Here is a 14496-nt window from a genome sequence, read left to right on the forward strand (position 1 = left end):
CCACTCCCTGAGCCCAGATCTTGACAAGTTTGAGCTCTAGGGATCTGGCTGTTTCTGTCCTCCCCCCCTCCCCACCAGCAGGAGAGTTACAGATGTGCGGCTATCACTCCTGGCTTGTCATGTGCACGTCAGGATCTGAGCTTGGGTTCTTTTGCTTGCGTGGCCAAACACTACTCAATTGAGCCATCTTCCTAGCCCCTTCTCACTTACACTGTGGTGACACATTCAGAACATAAAGCCCACTACTTTAACCACTAAGTGTATAGTTCTATGGCAAAAGAACATTCATGTCATGGAGGAACCATCTCTGCCCCATCCCTAGAACCATTTCATCTCCAACTGAAACTCTCCCTTTAAACACCAACACACTCTCTCTCCTTCCCAGCCCCCGGTCAAAGGAACAACAAGAATGTGTAGTGCCATCATTCTCTTCTGTGACTCTGTGAATCTGACTACCTCACATATCTCACAAAAATGGACTCATGCAATATTTGTCCTTTGGCCACTGACTTACTTCATTTTGCATATTGTCTTCAAGGATAGTGTGTGCTAGGGCATGTGATGACATTTCCTCTTTGGGGGGGCGTTGAATGTATGTATAAAGCACATGATGTTTGTCCATTCATCTGTCCATCAGCACTTGGAATATAAAGCAGGCATCACACATTTCTCATACACTCGCCCAAGTGGAGTCCTAGACAACCTGAGAGGTTAAATGTCTTCTGGAGAGGACTGGTTACAATGGAAACCTTTTCTCTAGTTTGCATTCTAGAAAAAGGGTACCTTGAGTCAGATAGATAGACATTCTCTTCCTAGTGGGTGTGTCTTTATGACTGAGGGTTTACTGTCACAGTAGTGCTTGGAGTTGTAGTATCGGTGTAAATGGCCAGGGATGGAAGATTCTCAGGCTATTCCAGTGCTTTCAATGGCAAGTCATGCAGGCAGTGGCTGTCATTTTCAAGCATCTGATGGTGACTTGTTGGCCAGGGATGCAAGTGCTTTGTGTCCATGAGATGTTCACTGACAAGAAGAAGGAGGAAGATGTCTATGCAAGCCTGAGAATGGGAAAGAGGAGAAAATCGCTTTCACTGAAAAGGATTTGTATTGAAGTCCACGCACAGCGCTTGCTGTGAGGGGTCAGAATGAGAGTTGAAGTTCAGATGGCTGCAGAGCAGGTATCCACAGTAAGCCGAGGTGTGAGGCATGAGGGAAAGAGCAGTGTAAGGAGAAGGGGAACACGTCTTAGCGCTCAGCCTCAGGTCACAGGGACAACAAGAGTGTGTAGTGCCAGAGGGCAGCTCTGTCTGCACAGGGCAGCTGCTACTTAGTTCAAAAGGTGGTAGGGGAAAGAATGTTGAGGGTTCTCAGGTTTTCTAACTGTGTATGTGCGTGTGAAGTATGCTGGGGGATGCAGGGGGAAGTGTGGGTGCATGTGTGTGTGTGTGTGGTATGAATGCATGGGAGCATGTGTGTATATCTGTGGAGGGTATGCATGCTTGTGTGTGAAGTATGTGGGGGGCAGGAGGAGGTGTATGTGTGTGTGGTATGTGAGGGGACTGGGGGATAGGGGTGTGTGTGTGTGTGTGTTTGGTGTGATGGTGGTGTTTGTGTGTGTGTGTGTAGGACAAAGGTCAATATTTGGTGTCTTCCTCAATAGCTTCTCCACTTTGTTTTGAGACAAGGTCTCTCAGTGAATCTGGAGCTCACTGGCTGCCCAGAAAGCCCCGGGGATCCTCCCGTCTCTACATCTTCAGCACTGGGATTACAGGTGTGTGCCGCTATGTCTAGCTTTTAGATAGCACAGCAAGCACTTTATCAACTGAGTCACCTGCCCGGCCATCTTCTGGCTTTTCAAGAGAAGTAAAACATAAATATTTTGGTGAGATCTCTTCATTTAAAACAATTTGGTAGATAAACAAATACTGAAGATCAACTTGGTGTGGCCTAAACCAAGTGTGACTATATATAGGACGTATACAGTAGAAGGTATTTTGATGGTTTTGGACTTAGAGGTCTAGGTGAGGTGGAAGCCTTGTCTAAAATCCCTGAGAACAGCAGATTTGCATGTTAGCTCAGGGATGCAGGTAGTGTTTCCTGGCTCAGAGTTGTTATGTGGTGGGAAAGGGTGCTTGGGTGGTCTCTGGGTAGAGCCATGTCACCCTCATTCAGCACATCAAGGATTTGGGGTATGTGTTCAGCAGAAAATACTTCACCATCTGCTCCCTTTTCTCTGCCTGTCCAGCAAAGATCCTCTCTGTAAAACCCTGGGTAAGTGTGTTTTTATGGTGCATTATTATTGCTGACCAATGAGTCGCCCATCATGTCACATTCCCTTTTTTCTAAGACCTCCATGTCATTTTGTGTGACCAGAACTGAATTCAAGTTTTATCCCCAACTGTCTCCCTCCCTGCAGAGTGTGCGTGTCTGTAAATAGATCTATAGATACAGATTCTTCCAGAATCTTTGTTGTTTAAATTCTTTGTCTCTTAACTACTTTAGATCTTATGTGTGTCCATTGTAGAGGGTACTTGTAAGAGAGCTGGATCAGCTCTTGAGTTTGCAAACACTACCTACTTGGATCAGCGGTGTTTCATGTCGTCTTGCTGGGAAGAGGTGATTCTGAACAAGCACTTTATTTCCCTGTTTAGAGGGGACACTCACCTGTTCTTCCTGTAAAGGCCTAGATAATAAATAGCTTAGGTTTTGTAGGTCAGGCATCGGCTGGAGCTGCCCTGCTCAGGGGTTGTGCACAATGTCTACATGAATGGGCATGGCTGTGTTTCCAAAAAGCCTTTGCAAAAAATGGGCAGCTGGTTCATGGGGCACAGTTTTGATGATCCTTGAGTCAGAGAAGATCACACATTTAATTGGGGGGAGTTATGCTAACAGTTGGGTCTTCTTTTAAGCCTTAGGATCAAGAGAAAAGTTCCATGTCCCCAGGGGAAGGGTAGAGGGTCATTTCACTATTAGTATTAGAGACTTTTAAAGCCTCAGTAGGAAGGGTTTTCAGAGGCAGGAGGTCCCACTACAGTTCTTCAAAAGCTCCCAGTGGTGAGTGCAGACCACAACAGAATGTGTTTATCAAATCCTACCTGACAGTAACTCCCCGAGAACGCATTGACGCATAGTAGCATGTGTTGTTTTTAAGAATGAAAAATGGTGAGTAGCTCCTGTGTCGACGTGAACAGAGATGCCTGAGTTTGGTCTGCAGGAGAGAAATGATAAGGGACATTCACTGGAAAGGTATGGAGTTGTTGAAGGTAAAGAGATGGGCTCTTGTTGGTATTATTTGATGACTACTTGGTGATGATCTCCAAAAACCATTCTGTATGAGATGTCGAGATTTCTGAGACAGGTTTCTTCCCAAGATCTCAGATGCTTGTGGTTTTTGTCCAGGATCACAACACATCCCATAACATTTTATTCCATTTCCCAAGACAATCCATAAGTAAAGATTTCCCCATATTTGTTAGTAGAGAAGAGTCCTAACATGAGACTTTCTGCTGAACGGAAACTGTCTTGCTTGTTGAATATGGGATGCTCCTGAAGAGGGGGCTGGGAGCTAGGGATGCCAGGAGGTAGCTGCCATGCCAAAAATTGTTGAAGAGGTTTGTTTGTTTGTTTGTTTGTTTGTTTTGTTTTTAGCTGTGGCTGGGAGATACTCAATGAAATGTCTTAAGAGAATCAGGTACCCTTTCAGATCCCAGAGTACCTTTCAGCGAGGCTTATTGTTAGCTTTTGGGAGTTTCCTGAAAGGGGGAAGTAGTTGGAATCGGTGAGCTTTTGAGTCTGCTCTTGTTTCCAGCTTCGCCCTCTGTTCACATCACCGAGAAGTCAGTTTCCAGGATAGGAGACAGGAGATTGACGTCAGGAAGTCCTGTGCTTTATATTTACGTAGGCATTGTTTGAGGAGCATGGTCTTCCCTACGCTACACTAGGAAATACTTTTGAGAGTTATTGGCACTGGTTATGTGTGATTTATCACTGACCCGATCGATTCAATTATGTTGGCTATGTTATTATTGTTATTACTATTATTATTATTTTATGCTTTAGAACTGAAGATAAGAGACAGGGTCTCACTGTGTATTCCAGGCTGGCTTCAAGTTATTGATCCTCATGACACTGCCTCCTGAATGTGCTGGTATGTTACATTTTCGTTTTTTGGTTTGTTTTGGTAATGTTGGGCTCAAACTTGAAGTCTCAGGGGTATTAGGTAAGAGTCCTATCACTGACCTTCACCCCTCTCCCAAGTTCTGGGATTATAAGAGTACACCACCATGCCGGGCTTGACTATGTTATTATTAGTCATCATCTGGCAGGGCTAGTTCTGCCTAGGATGGACCGAGATGGTCTTAGCAGAACCCTAGCCACTGAAGACTGTGTTATCTCTGAGTGCATGATAGCAGCTTAGTTTGGGAATGACGAGTAAGGGCTGAGAGGCCATTCTTAGGCTATATTAGTATTGGTGTCAGTAGTGATAATAACATGTTCAGATGAAATGAAAAAGATGAAAAAATAAATAAATAAAACTCAAATTTCAGGAAAGAGTGTTAGCAGTATGTCATAAAAACAGGTACGGCCTTAAAGGAAAAGTTTAGCATTAGAGTAGAGGTTGTGTAACTTGGAAGACAGTGTTAGTGGCCACTTAATAACGTCAGCGTATCATTGAGAAAAAAAGACACCGACCAGTTATTTGTTTCCTGTCAGGACAGGAGAAGTGCCTTGGCAGACTGAGAACAAACAGACAAACTCTTTGACACTGACAACCAACTTATGTCTTTGGAGGCTAAGGTGGACTTGCCAAGATCTTTTCCTGTGTGGGATTAGGGGCACGGGAGAGATGACCTCCTGAGGGCTAACATGGGCAAGACTGGTTCCAAGAATGTGTATTAGAGTTAAGGAAATTCTACTTCTGAGCGTGCTCTGTTTGCACTGAGGCAATGTCCTGATCTGGTGGTGCCAGGCACCAGGGGGAGTATGAATGCTGTGGGAAGGGACAGTTTCCTCCAGAATGAGGCCATAGATGTGACAAAGAACAGTCTATCAGACCAGGAGGCCACCAGGTGAATGGTGCTGTGGAGAGCCCATCTTGAATGGGGGACCAGCTCTTGGCTCCATGGGCTTCACAACCTCCGACATCACCCTTGTGGATGAACCACATGGTTGCTGACAGATGGGGTGATCTCACTGACATTCACAGTTGTCTCCTAACCTTCTCCCCAACTTAGTCAGGTCGAAAGTAGAAGACAGCATTTTAAAAACACAATTCTGCTATGTGTTCGTTTTAAAGAAGCGACCATTGGGCCGTGTTCCGTGTGTGAACTTTCTGTGGACTGTGACTCTAACAAGGCCGGGCCTCTGAGAGCTGGTGTGAGAGAGTAAGCGAGAAACCAATGTGATGTTTGGGCTCTGGCATCTGTTTGGCTGGGTTATGGATTTGGAGACACTGGCAGTTTGTAATCTTGAACACCTCTTTGGGTAAGGCTGTTTCTACCTTCATAAATATCAACTTTATGTCCACAGTGAAAAAATAATATGCTCATACCATTGTTGCTTTCTGTAATAATCCTCATGTTATCGGTTTGTTTTATGCTACAAATCAATTAATCAATAATTGATTGAATGCCTTCTGTCTTGCAATAAGGTGTGAGGTTCTTGAAGGGCATAAAGAGAAGCAAAGGAGGTGCTTTCAGTGGGCTCATGGGAGTGGCTGTGTTTAGGCTTTTCCTAGGTAGTCGCTACTTAAAGTTATATGATAGCACTTGGGATTTAGGTTACTAATTCCATTTAATAGAGATGGGGTCTGAGACTCAATGGGATTGAGGTGACAAAGTACTAGTGATAGCCGGAAAGGTCTGAGTTTTCTAGTCAAGGTTTTCTGTTTTGTTTTGTTTTTCTTTTTCAGAATATGTGCTGCTGTAGTGAGCACAAGCCTCTAAAATGTTCTTCAGTGTGTCAGATATCTTTTGTTTTTGTGGAGAAGAGACAGGTGGCTAACATATTTATTCAAGACAAGACCATGCATAATTAAGTGCCAAGCTGCTGCAAACTACAGATGTTAGGCAGGCTGGGCAAGGAGAGTTACCAGTGCTGGCTGATGTGGGGGCAAGACTTCAGAGAAGGATGAGTGGAGTTGATGTGAACAGAAAGAAGACAGGCCCCTGAAAGCAACAGTGGGCAGTGGCTGGGCAGACAGTGAGATGTGGGAGTGGGCATGGTGGGAAGCTGGGTGGAGCTAGAGCAGAGAGGCACCTGGCTGCAAGAGAAGGCAGGTCTTGGCTGTGCTGTCAACACTGGCATCAAGGGGAAGTTTGATCTACAAGAACTGAGAATTGCAGGAGCTCGTAAGCAGGGTCTATGTGGTGCTTAGCATGGCTGTGAGCGCAGCTGAGATGTGTCAAGAGATTCAGGTTCATCCATTCTCCCCACCTCGCAGCCTGTCTTGTTGTGATAGATGGTAGGTTCCCTAGTCCTCATGGGCAAAGCAGTGATCATACCTCCTTCTAGATGACTTGAAATAGACTCTCAGTGTCTCCCAGCTCCTGGGTGACGTCAAAATGGTTCTGTGTGCAGCCTCTGAGTGTTAAACATGGAGGCTGATGATTCCACGCCAAGGATTGTTCTTTCACCACTGGCTGCTTTGAAGTGCACTCGGGAGGAAGGTGGTATAGTCAGGGAGGCCCACTGGCCACTTGCGAGCTAAATCTATGATGGCTCTGGTCAAAATGGAACCAGATGTGCTTGATCCTTTAGGTCGATTGGTCGGTTGCTGGGGGTAAAGTGAAGAAGGGAGGAAACGGCATGGAAGCTGGCCACGCCCATTGTTGGGTGTAGGAGTCTCCATTGTCTACATAGCCCAGTTGACTTACCTCTTAGAAGGAATGAGAAGTTGAGCTTGTAACCCCTGTTTTTTTTTTAAAGATTTATTTATTTATTATGCATATAGTGTTCTGTCTGTATGTACACCTGCATGTCAGAACAAGGCACCAGATCCCATCTTAGATGGTTGTGAGCCACCATGTGGTTGCTGGGAATTGAACTCAGGACCTCTGGAAGAGCAGCCAGTGCTCCTAACCTCTCAGCCCATAACCCCTGTTTCAAGATTTATTTCATTTTAGATTTATTTATTTGTGTATAAAAGTTCTCTATTTGCATGTCTGCCTACATGACAGTAAAGGGCCTCAGACCCCATTATTGATGGTTGTGAGTCACCATGATAGGTTCTGGGAACTGAACTCAGGACCTCTGGAAGAGCAGCCAGTGCTCTTAACCACTACACCATCTCTCCAGCCCCTTAATTCATTTTATTTATGTGTGTTGATAAATGGGTGTGTGCAGTTGAATCCCGGTGACCATTGAGGCAAGAAGAGCCTGTTAGATCCCACAGAGCTGGAGTTATAGGTGGTTGTGAAATGCCCCACATGGGTGCTGGGAACCAAACCCAGGTCCTTTGCAAGAGCAGCACAAACTCTTTTTTTTTTTTTTTTTTTAAATTCTTCCTAGAACATTGTAGAGCAGGCTCTGCTTTTGGCTTTGATTATTGTTGTTGTTTTTCAAGACAGGGTTTCTCTGTGTAGCCTTGGCTGTCTTGGATTTGCTTTGTAGACCAGGCTGACCTTGAACTCCTCCTGCCTCTGCCTCCCTGAGTGCTGGGATTACGGGCGTGGGCCACCACTGCGCCTGGCTACTGCACAAACTCTTACCTGCCCCATCTCATGAGTCTTCCAATCTTAACACCTTGTTCCTTCTCTCCTCACTTCTCTTCACTGATGCCTTCCCCACTAGGCCCTGAAGCTGAAAGAGGCGCATCCATGTGTGAGAAGCATGGATTATGAGTGCAAAGAATGTGGGTCTCTTCTCCACGGTAGCTGAAAGGGGCTGGCGCCTTCTGCCATGCTGCATCATTACCAATTTACTCTCAATGTACTCTTCCTGGGAGTCAGAAGTCATTGTCCCACCTAGCAGATGAATAAATAGATGGACAACTTAGAAGGGCTAAGGGGCCCAGCCAAAGCCATGCAGATGGGTGGGGCTGGTCCAGACTCTGTGAGGCTTCTCTGTTGTTCGTATCAATCCACTCACCTTTGCATGTTACCTGCCTAGAATGTTCAGTGACAATGGTCTTGGCTTATGCAATAGATAACAGGAGCAAAAGCAGCAGAGCACCAGGCTCAGAGAGTCTGGCATGAATCTACAGTATAGTAACAGCCACCATCCCTCTAAGGAAGGGAATACTAACTGGATACAGGCCTCCAGATCGGACCCTCTTCCTTCTTGCCTTTCTGCCCTTGCAAAGGACCCAAGTTTGGTTCCTAACATACATGTGGGCATCTCTCAGCCACTTATAATTCCAGCTCCATGGGATCTGACAGTATAGACCCCATTAAACCCTTGCACATGCCCTCTTGCCTTCACCTGCCTTCAGACCGTGATGCCCATGTTGATGAATTCAGCCTGCATTCCAGGGCCCACTGCTGACTGTGTGCTCATCAAGGTGGCCAATGCTCTCTGTCTGTTCCATGCAGTTGGCTGTTTTACCTACTCACTGCCTTCAAATGACAGCGCGCACTGCCCAAACCACCTTGGGTCCTGCCTACCTCTGATGGCTGTATTTTGTATATCTCAAGAAGCCTAAGGGGTGACTGTGCTCTGCTGAGGCTAAAGGATGACTTTAAAGAAGCAGGTCTATGATTATTGGTTGACAGTGGGAACAAGAATCCTTCCCACTTTGCCCAGGAATTCCAGGAAACTGCAGATCGCTGCTCTCCCTGTTCCCCTGGCCCTTCTGTTCTGTCTGCTGTGATAATCACAACTCATTTCTCCTGCATGCCTCATTTAGGGAAAGAAAAACCTAGGGGTCCCCAGGCAGGAAGAGGAACATTAAAGAGGGGCTGCCAATGAGTCTGCATACCGCTACCATGGCATCTGATCCTCTCTGTGACTCTTGAAAACCTTTTCAGACCATTCTCCTGCCTCCTCCCAGGCTCACTGAGAAATAGGTTGCTTGCCTCTTGGGGGATGGGGGGTGCTTGCCCTGTAATCGAAGGTGGAGAAAGGAGCCAGGCTCACTGCACCAACCACACCCACATCATCCCAATCTCTGCCATCACTGCCTTCTTCAGTGGTCCTCTGAGGTAAGAGGTGGTCCAACTTTACAGCAAGGGAGCTGAGATTGAGAAAAGGAAATTGCCCAAGATTAGGTAAGTTTTCAAATACTGTGTTTCTTCTGGCGTTTTTGCTATTGTTCCAGAGACTGGTACCATCCTGAGCCTTCTCCCCATCCTAAGCCAAGGCCTCTGAGCTTCTGTTATTTTTCTAGTTATTTCACCCACCTTCCTCTGGGAATTTACTCTTCCTATAGGAACAGGGCTTTTTCTGGCCTGTGGTAGAAACCTCCATCCTTTTGACCGTTGATTGGTTGGTGAGCCCTGGGGCTTAAACCAAGTATTTAAGTGAACCTTGGTTACTTAGCAAAGAGCAAACTGCTTAGTTGCAAAGAGAAAACTTCCCTGACCAGATTCCCGACGCTTTGGGCCCAGGCGCCCTCTCAGTCCCAGGCAAGATGCTGTCTCTGTCCCCAATTTTGTTGCCTCTCATTACCTCATTTTGCGTCACAGTCATCATTTGGCTAGCTCCTTCAAATGCAGCTCAGTCTCCATCCTTGTAATTAATGGATCCAACATGGTATTTAGTCAGCTGACTTTTGAGAATTCTAGGGTGCCATTTTGGTAAGAATGTGTCATTAAAAAATTATGATCTTTAGCTGGGCGGTGGTGGCGCAGGCCTTTAATCCCAGCACTAGGGAGGCAGAGGCAGGTGGATCTCTATGAGTTTGAGACCAGCCTGGTCTACAGAAAGAGAGTTCCAGGACAGTCAGGGCTACACAGAGAAACCCTCTCTCAAAAAACCATATATATATTCTATCTCTTTATTAAATCTATCTATCTATCTATCTATCTATCTATCTATCTATCTATCTATATCTTTAATACATTCAACTTCCTATCTTGCTTCTGGTGCCCAAAAGAAGAGTAAAGTACTTTTGAGGTATTCCTTCTAGAAAATTCTTCCTCTTAGGAGGCAGGAAAATAGAGAACTGGCTGCCGAGCAGATAGTACCCAGGACCAATTTGTCTCTGGCCCTTCTGTGTGTATTCATCCTTCTGGAAGGCAGGGTCAGGGAGGAGACAGCCATCTGGCTAATATTCCCAAGGGTCCTCATTTGTTATGATGGCATGCAGGAGTAGCCCTTGAAGCAGTATGCCGAGATTCTAGGTCCCTGCTCACCTCATCCTTAATCACTCTCCTTGGGGACCAGGACCACATTGTCTAAAGACTTAGCAGACCTGGTTAGAGCCCCAGGCCTGCTTTCACCATGCCCTGTGACATTTGCAGGGTGCTTAACCTTTGAGGGCCCACTTTTCCTCCTGTGGCTAAAGAAGGGACTGAATTCTGGTCGTCAGAGTTCTCCTTGGCTCTGATAGTGTGTGTTGGTGAGCTAGGGCACCCTAAATGTGCGCACCTGCCCCAAACTTTGCATTTTGAGTAGGAGGAAGTTTTATTTTTAAGACCCTCGGCGGATCTTCACTGCTGAACATCTCTGGCACTGGTAGGAGGCTGAGAGAGATGATAACATTTTATATCCCTCTTGCCTCCAACACTGCTCATGTCTTCAAGGCAGAAGGTTCCCTCTGACCTGACCGCTCCTAGCTCCCTCTCTGTCTTGCCCAGATGAAGCAGGTGGTAAGCCAGTCTGGCTAGAATCAGGGTCTCTGTGTGCAGAGCGGGAAGACCAGGGCCCACACGCCTGCAGTATCACATTGGTCTACCCTACCATTGACTTTAGAGATGCCTCATCATCTACAGACTAGACCCGTTCCAGACAAGGCTGAGTCTGTCCTTGTCAGAACTACCCTGACCTTAGCTCCTGGGTGCAGACAAGAGGCCCTAGTGCTGAACCGACAGGGAAGGAAATGGGGACACAGGAGAGCTGCTGTCAGATCTGCAACCGTGTTTTTGGATGTAGTTCCCCACATTTAATTGTATGTGGGCAGAGTTTGAGCATATCCTCGACAGGGTTCTGCCTGGGTAAGTATGGGAGGGCCTTCAATTGCTAGCCAGATTAGCTGTGAGACAGCCAGGAGCCGTTCTCCCTCACACCGCATTGTATGCTGCGGCCTCCCATTCCCCTCAAGGACAGCCTTGAGCGTGTGCAGGGACAGAGGAGTGTGGTGGGGCACCAGGATTTCAGTGCAGCCTCCCTCTGGCTTGGGAGGTGAGCGGAATGGTCCTCTGAAAGCTACTGATCCTCTCCTGTCAGAGGAAGAGCCATTGCAATGGTCTGTGTCCTGTGGCCGAGGGCTGTGACCACTCCCCGCACAAATGCTGGAATAAGATGTCTTGCACTTGCCTTCGTCCGTCCCTACTTAGGTCATCTTATTTTATTTTATTATTATTTTTTTATGTCCTGGGCTTCAGCCTCTTCGACAATAAACCTCAGTCACAGATTGTTCAAAGATTAAAGAAGGGAGTGTGTTCAAAGTGCTGAGCACACAGGGAGCGTCTCATTAAATCAGTATTAATAATGCTGATTCCCCTCCAGGGATGTGTTAGAGAATCGGATTTCCGAATCTTTTAAAGAATTTGGTTAACAAGACCTAACTTAACAAACTAAATAATAAGGATGGTGAACAGAAGTGGGACTGGCAATGTAGCTCCGTCGGTAGAGCACTTGACTAAAATGCATGAGGCTCTGGGTTTAATTCCCACCATTGCAAAAACTAGGTGTAGGGTATATACTTGTGGTCCAAGCACTCAGGAGGACCAGAAATTCAAAGTCATCCTCAGCTACATAGGGAGAGTTTGGGGCCAGCCTGGGTTACATGAGACCTATAACACCTTGTCTCAAAAAAAAAAAAAAATCAGAGGAAAATGATAATAATACTTGTGTTTGCTGAGTAACAAGTCCCAACATCTCTTTTCCTTTCTTTTTTACTCTCTAGCTCTACCTCTCTGTCTCTTTGCTCTTCTCATTTCTCCTCTCTACTTTTTTTTTTTAAATTCTAGATAAGTAATTCTCAACTTTCCTAATGCTCTGACCATTTAATACAGTTCCTCATGTTGTGGTGACTCCCAACATAATTTTTTTTTTATTGCTACTTCATAACTGTGATTTCACTATTGCTAGGAATCATAGTGTAAATATCTGGTATGTGAGATATCTGATAATGTGACCCCTGTGAAAAGGTCATTCCACCCCCACTCCCCAAAAGAATTGTTACCTACAGGTTGAGAATCACGGTTCTAAAATCTACTATGACGTCTTTGTTTTACTTACTTGTGATTCAAAGTACAACTTGTTTCATAAAGCTGGCTGCACGCCCCCTTATTTTTTGCTTGTTCTGAGTTGTGCTCTCAGGAGGCCAAATCCTCCAACCCAAGGCTTCCCTCCTGTCTTGCAGGGTCCCCAGCAGTCCTTGAAATGAGAATTTCCCACAGTTTTTCTCACCTTGCTTTCTATTCTTTGGGCTCCCAACTCTCATTGCAAATAGATCAATGAATTATACAGTGTGGTTCATGATGAAGGAAGGAGTTCAGACATCAAAGGTATGTGGATGTTGTTTAGGGGAAATGAACCGACCCGTGTCAAAAGAGTTAGGAGTAAGGCAGAAGAGAAAGACCTAGTTAGGGAGACAGAGAAGGGGCTGCTGGGGAAAGAAAAAACTAGACTGTGGACAAGCAAAGGAATTGAGCACTCAGCAGCGAAAGCTCTCTTTAGAAGACGGGAACGTTTACAATTTATTTGTATGGCAGTAGGAGAAAGGGGCTACTGAGAGAATCATAGTAAGAACGTTCTAGGGTGCGAAGTTGGGGTCCGCTGCTGGTGGGAGCTTTGGGTAGCATTCCTGATGGGGGGGGCCAATATAAGCATGCAGGTGTAGGGGGCCATAGCTGAGATGTGGTCACTGTGTGAGGGGAGACCGGGCAGCGGCAGCAACTTGGGGCATTGCTTGCTGCAGGTACAGAGTAGGTTGGAAGGCTGGCTTTAACCACAGCAGGGGTAAGAGGAGAAGGCGAGCAGATGACATAGGCAACGGTGTGCCTTTTGGGATGAGCATGGTGTGTAAGATGGGCGTGTGACAGCAGTGTGGTGGTGGGTAGAATGTGGTGAGAGCCATTAGAGCAGTGAAATGTAGCCTCCGGCAGGACTGATGGCTAACTACCTTTCTCTGTTACTGCCCTCAGCAAATCAGGACTATCCTGACTATCATGTTCCCTCGCCCCTTTGTTTTTAAAGTTTCCAGTTTATGGATATGGGTGTTTTGACTGCACGTATGTCTGTGCTCCTGGTTTCTACGGAGGCCAGGAAAGCATGTCAGAACCATTGGAACGGGAGTTACAGATGGTTGTGAGCCCCTATGTGGATGCTTGGAATCAAATTCAGGTCCCCTGGAGACGGAGCCACTGCTCTTAACCACTGAATCATCTCCCCACTCTGTCCCTGTTGCTTTTGGCTCAGGTATATACATACCTCCTAGAATAGTAGACTAAACCATGAAATAGAACACGGCAAGAAGCAGTGCTTATTCTCGCTTAACTTCAGTCGTTTAATTAGGTTGCTAGGACAGGCTGTGCTCCTTTATGACACACAGCAGACTACGTATTCAATCTATTGTCCACCTTTCCTACCTCTGTCATACGGGCGCCACAAATGTTAGATTGGGCATTTGAGTTTGTTTCTGATCTTTCTGAGTGTTTTGACATCTGAAAGAACTTACCTTGGGGACCAGGTATGGATGGATGTTGTGTCTGAAACTGCTACAAGGAAACCCAGGTCTCTTGTTTGTGTGTATGAGCCAGGACTCTGGCTTTCAGAAAGACAGCCTGTGCCTGGACTAAGGCCAGTGTGTGTTGATAGGCTTTGTATCAGTCACAGCCCTGTCTGAAATACTTAAGAGTGTGTTGTGAGGTGGAGAGAAATTTAGACTTTCTGGGAATGGGATCAGAGGTTCGGTGGTGCCAAAGCAAAGCTGAGGAGCCACAAACCTTGTCTGTTTGGATTGTAAGTATTTTCCAGTTTAACAAAGAAGTAGCAAGCACCTATTGTCTTGTTCCTTACAGTAAAAAGAACATGTGGGTAGGAAAGGTTTGGAAACCTTTCTTGGACCAAGGAGGGCTCAGTATTAGTGAGGTGACCGTCATAGTACACCTGCTGATCCTGACAAAGGGCTCCAAGTGGCGCTTGTAGGTTGTGTCAGTTTCCACAGGACACAAGTGATAAGCAGATTCCACCCATTCTGGAGGAGGTAGACTTGAAGCATGGGCCAAGGTTTAAGACCATCTTTGCTGATGATGGGGTGCTAAATGGGAAGACAAATGTCTGACATTTCTACTCTGAGGTCCTTGCTCTCCAGACAAAGAAAATCTGGAGACAAAGAGAGGAAAGAAGAAGAAGAAGAAGAAGAAGAAGAAGAAGAAGAAGAAGAAGAAGAAG

General features: G+C 46.0%; 1 protein-coding gene across 6 annotated transcripts in view; it reads left to right on the top strand.

Annotated features, from left to right (window-relative positions):
- Dpf3 (double PHD fingers 3) overlaps nucleotides 1–14496 on the top strand; it is a 268017-nt gene that overhangs the window by 221839 nt on the left and 31682 nt on the right. The gene's annotated exons all lie outside the window — the stretch shown is intronic.

Source organism: Psammomys obesus, unplaced genomic scaffold (assembly GCF_907164565.1).
Source record: "Psammomys obesus unplaced genomic scaffold, mPsaObe1.curated_primary_1811, whole genome shotgun sequence".
Taxonomy (NCBI): domain Eukaryota; kingdom Metazoa; phylum Chordata; class Mammalia; order Rodentia; family Muridae; genus Psammomys; species Psammomys obesus.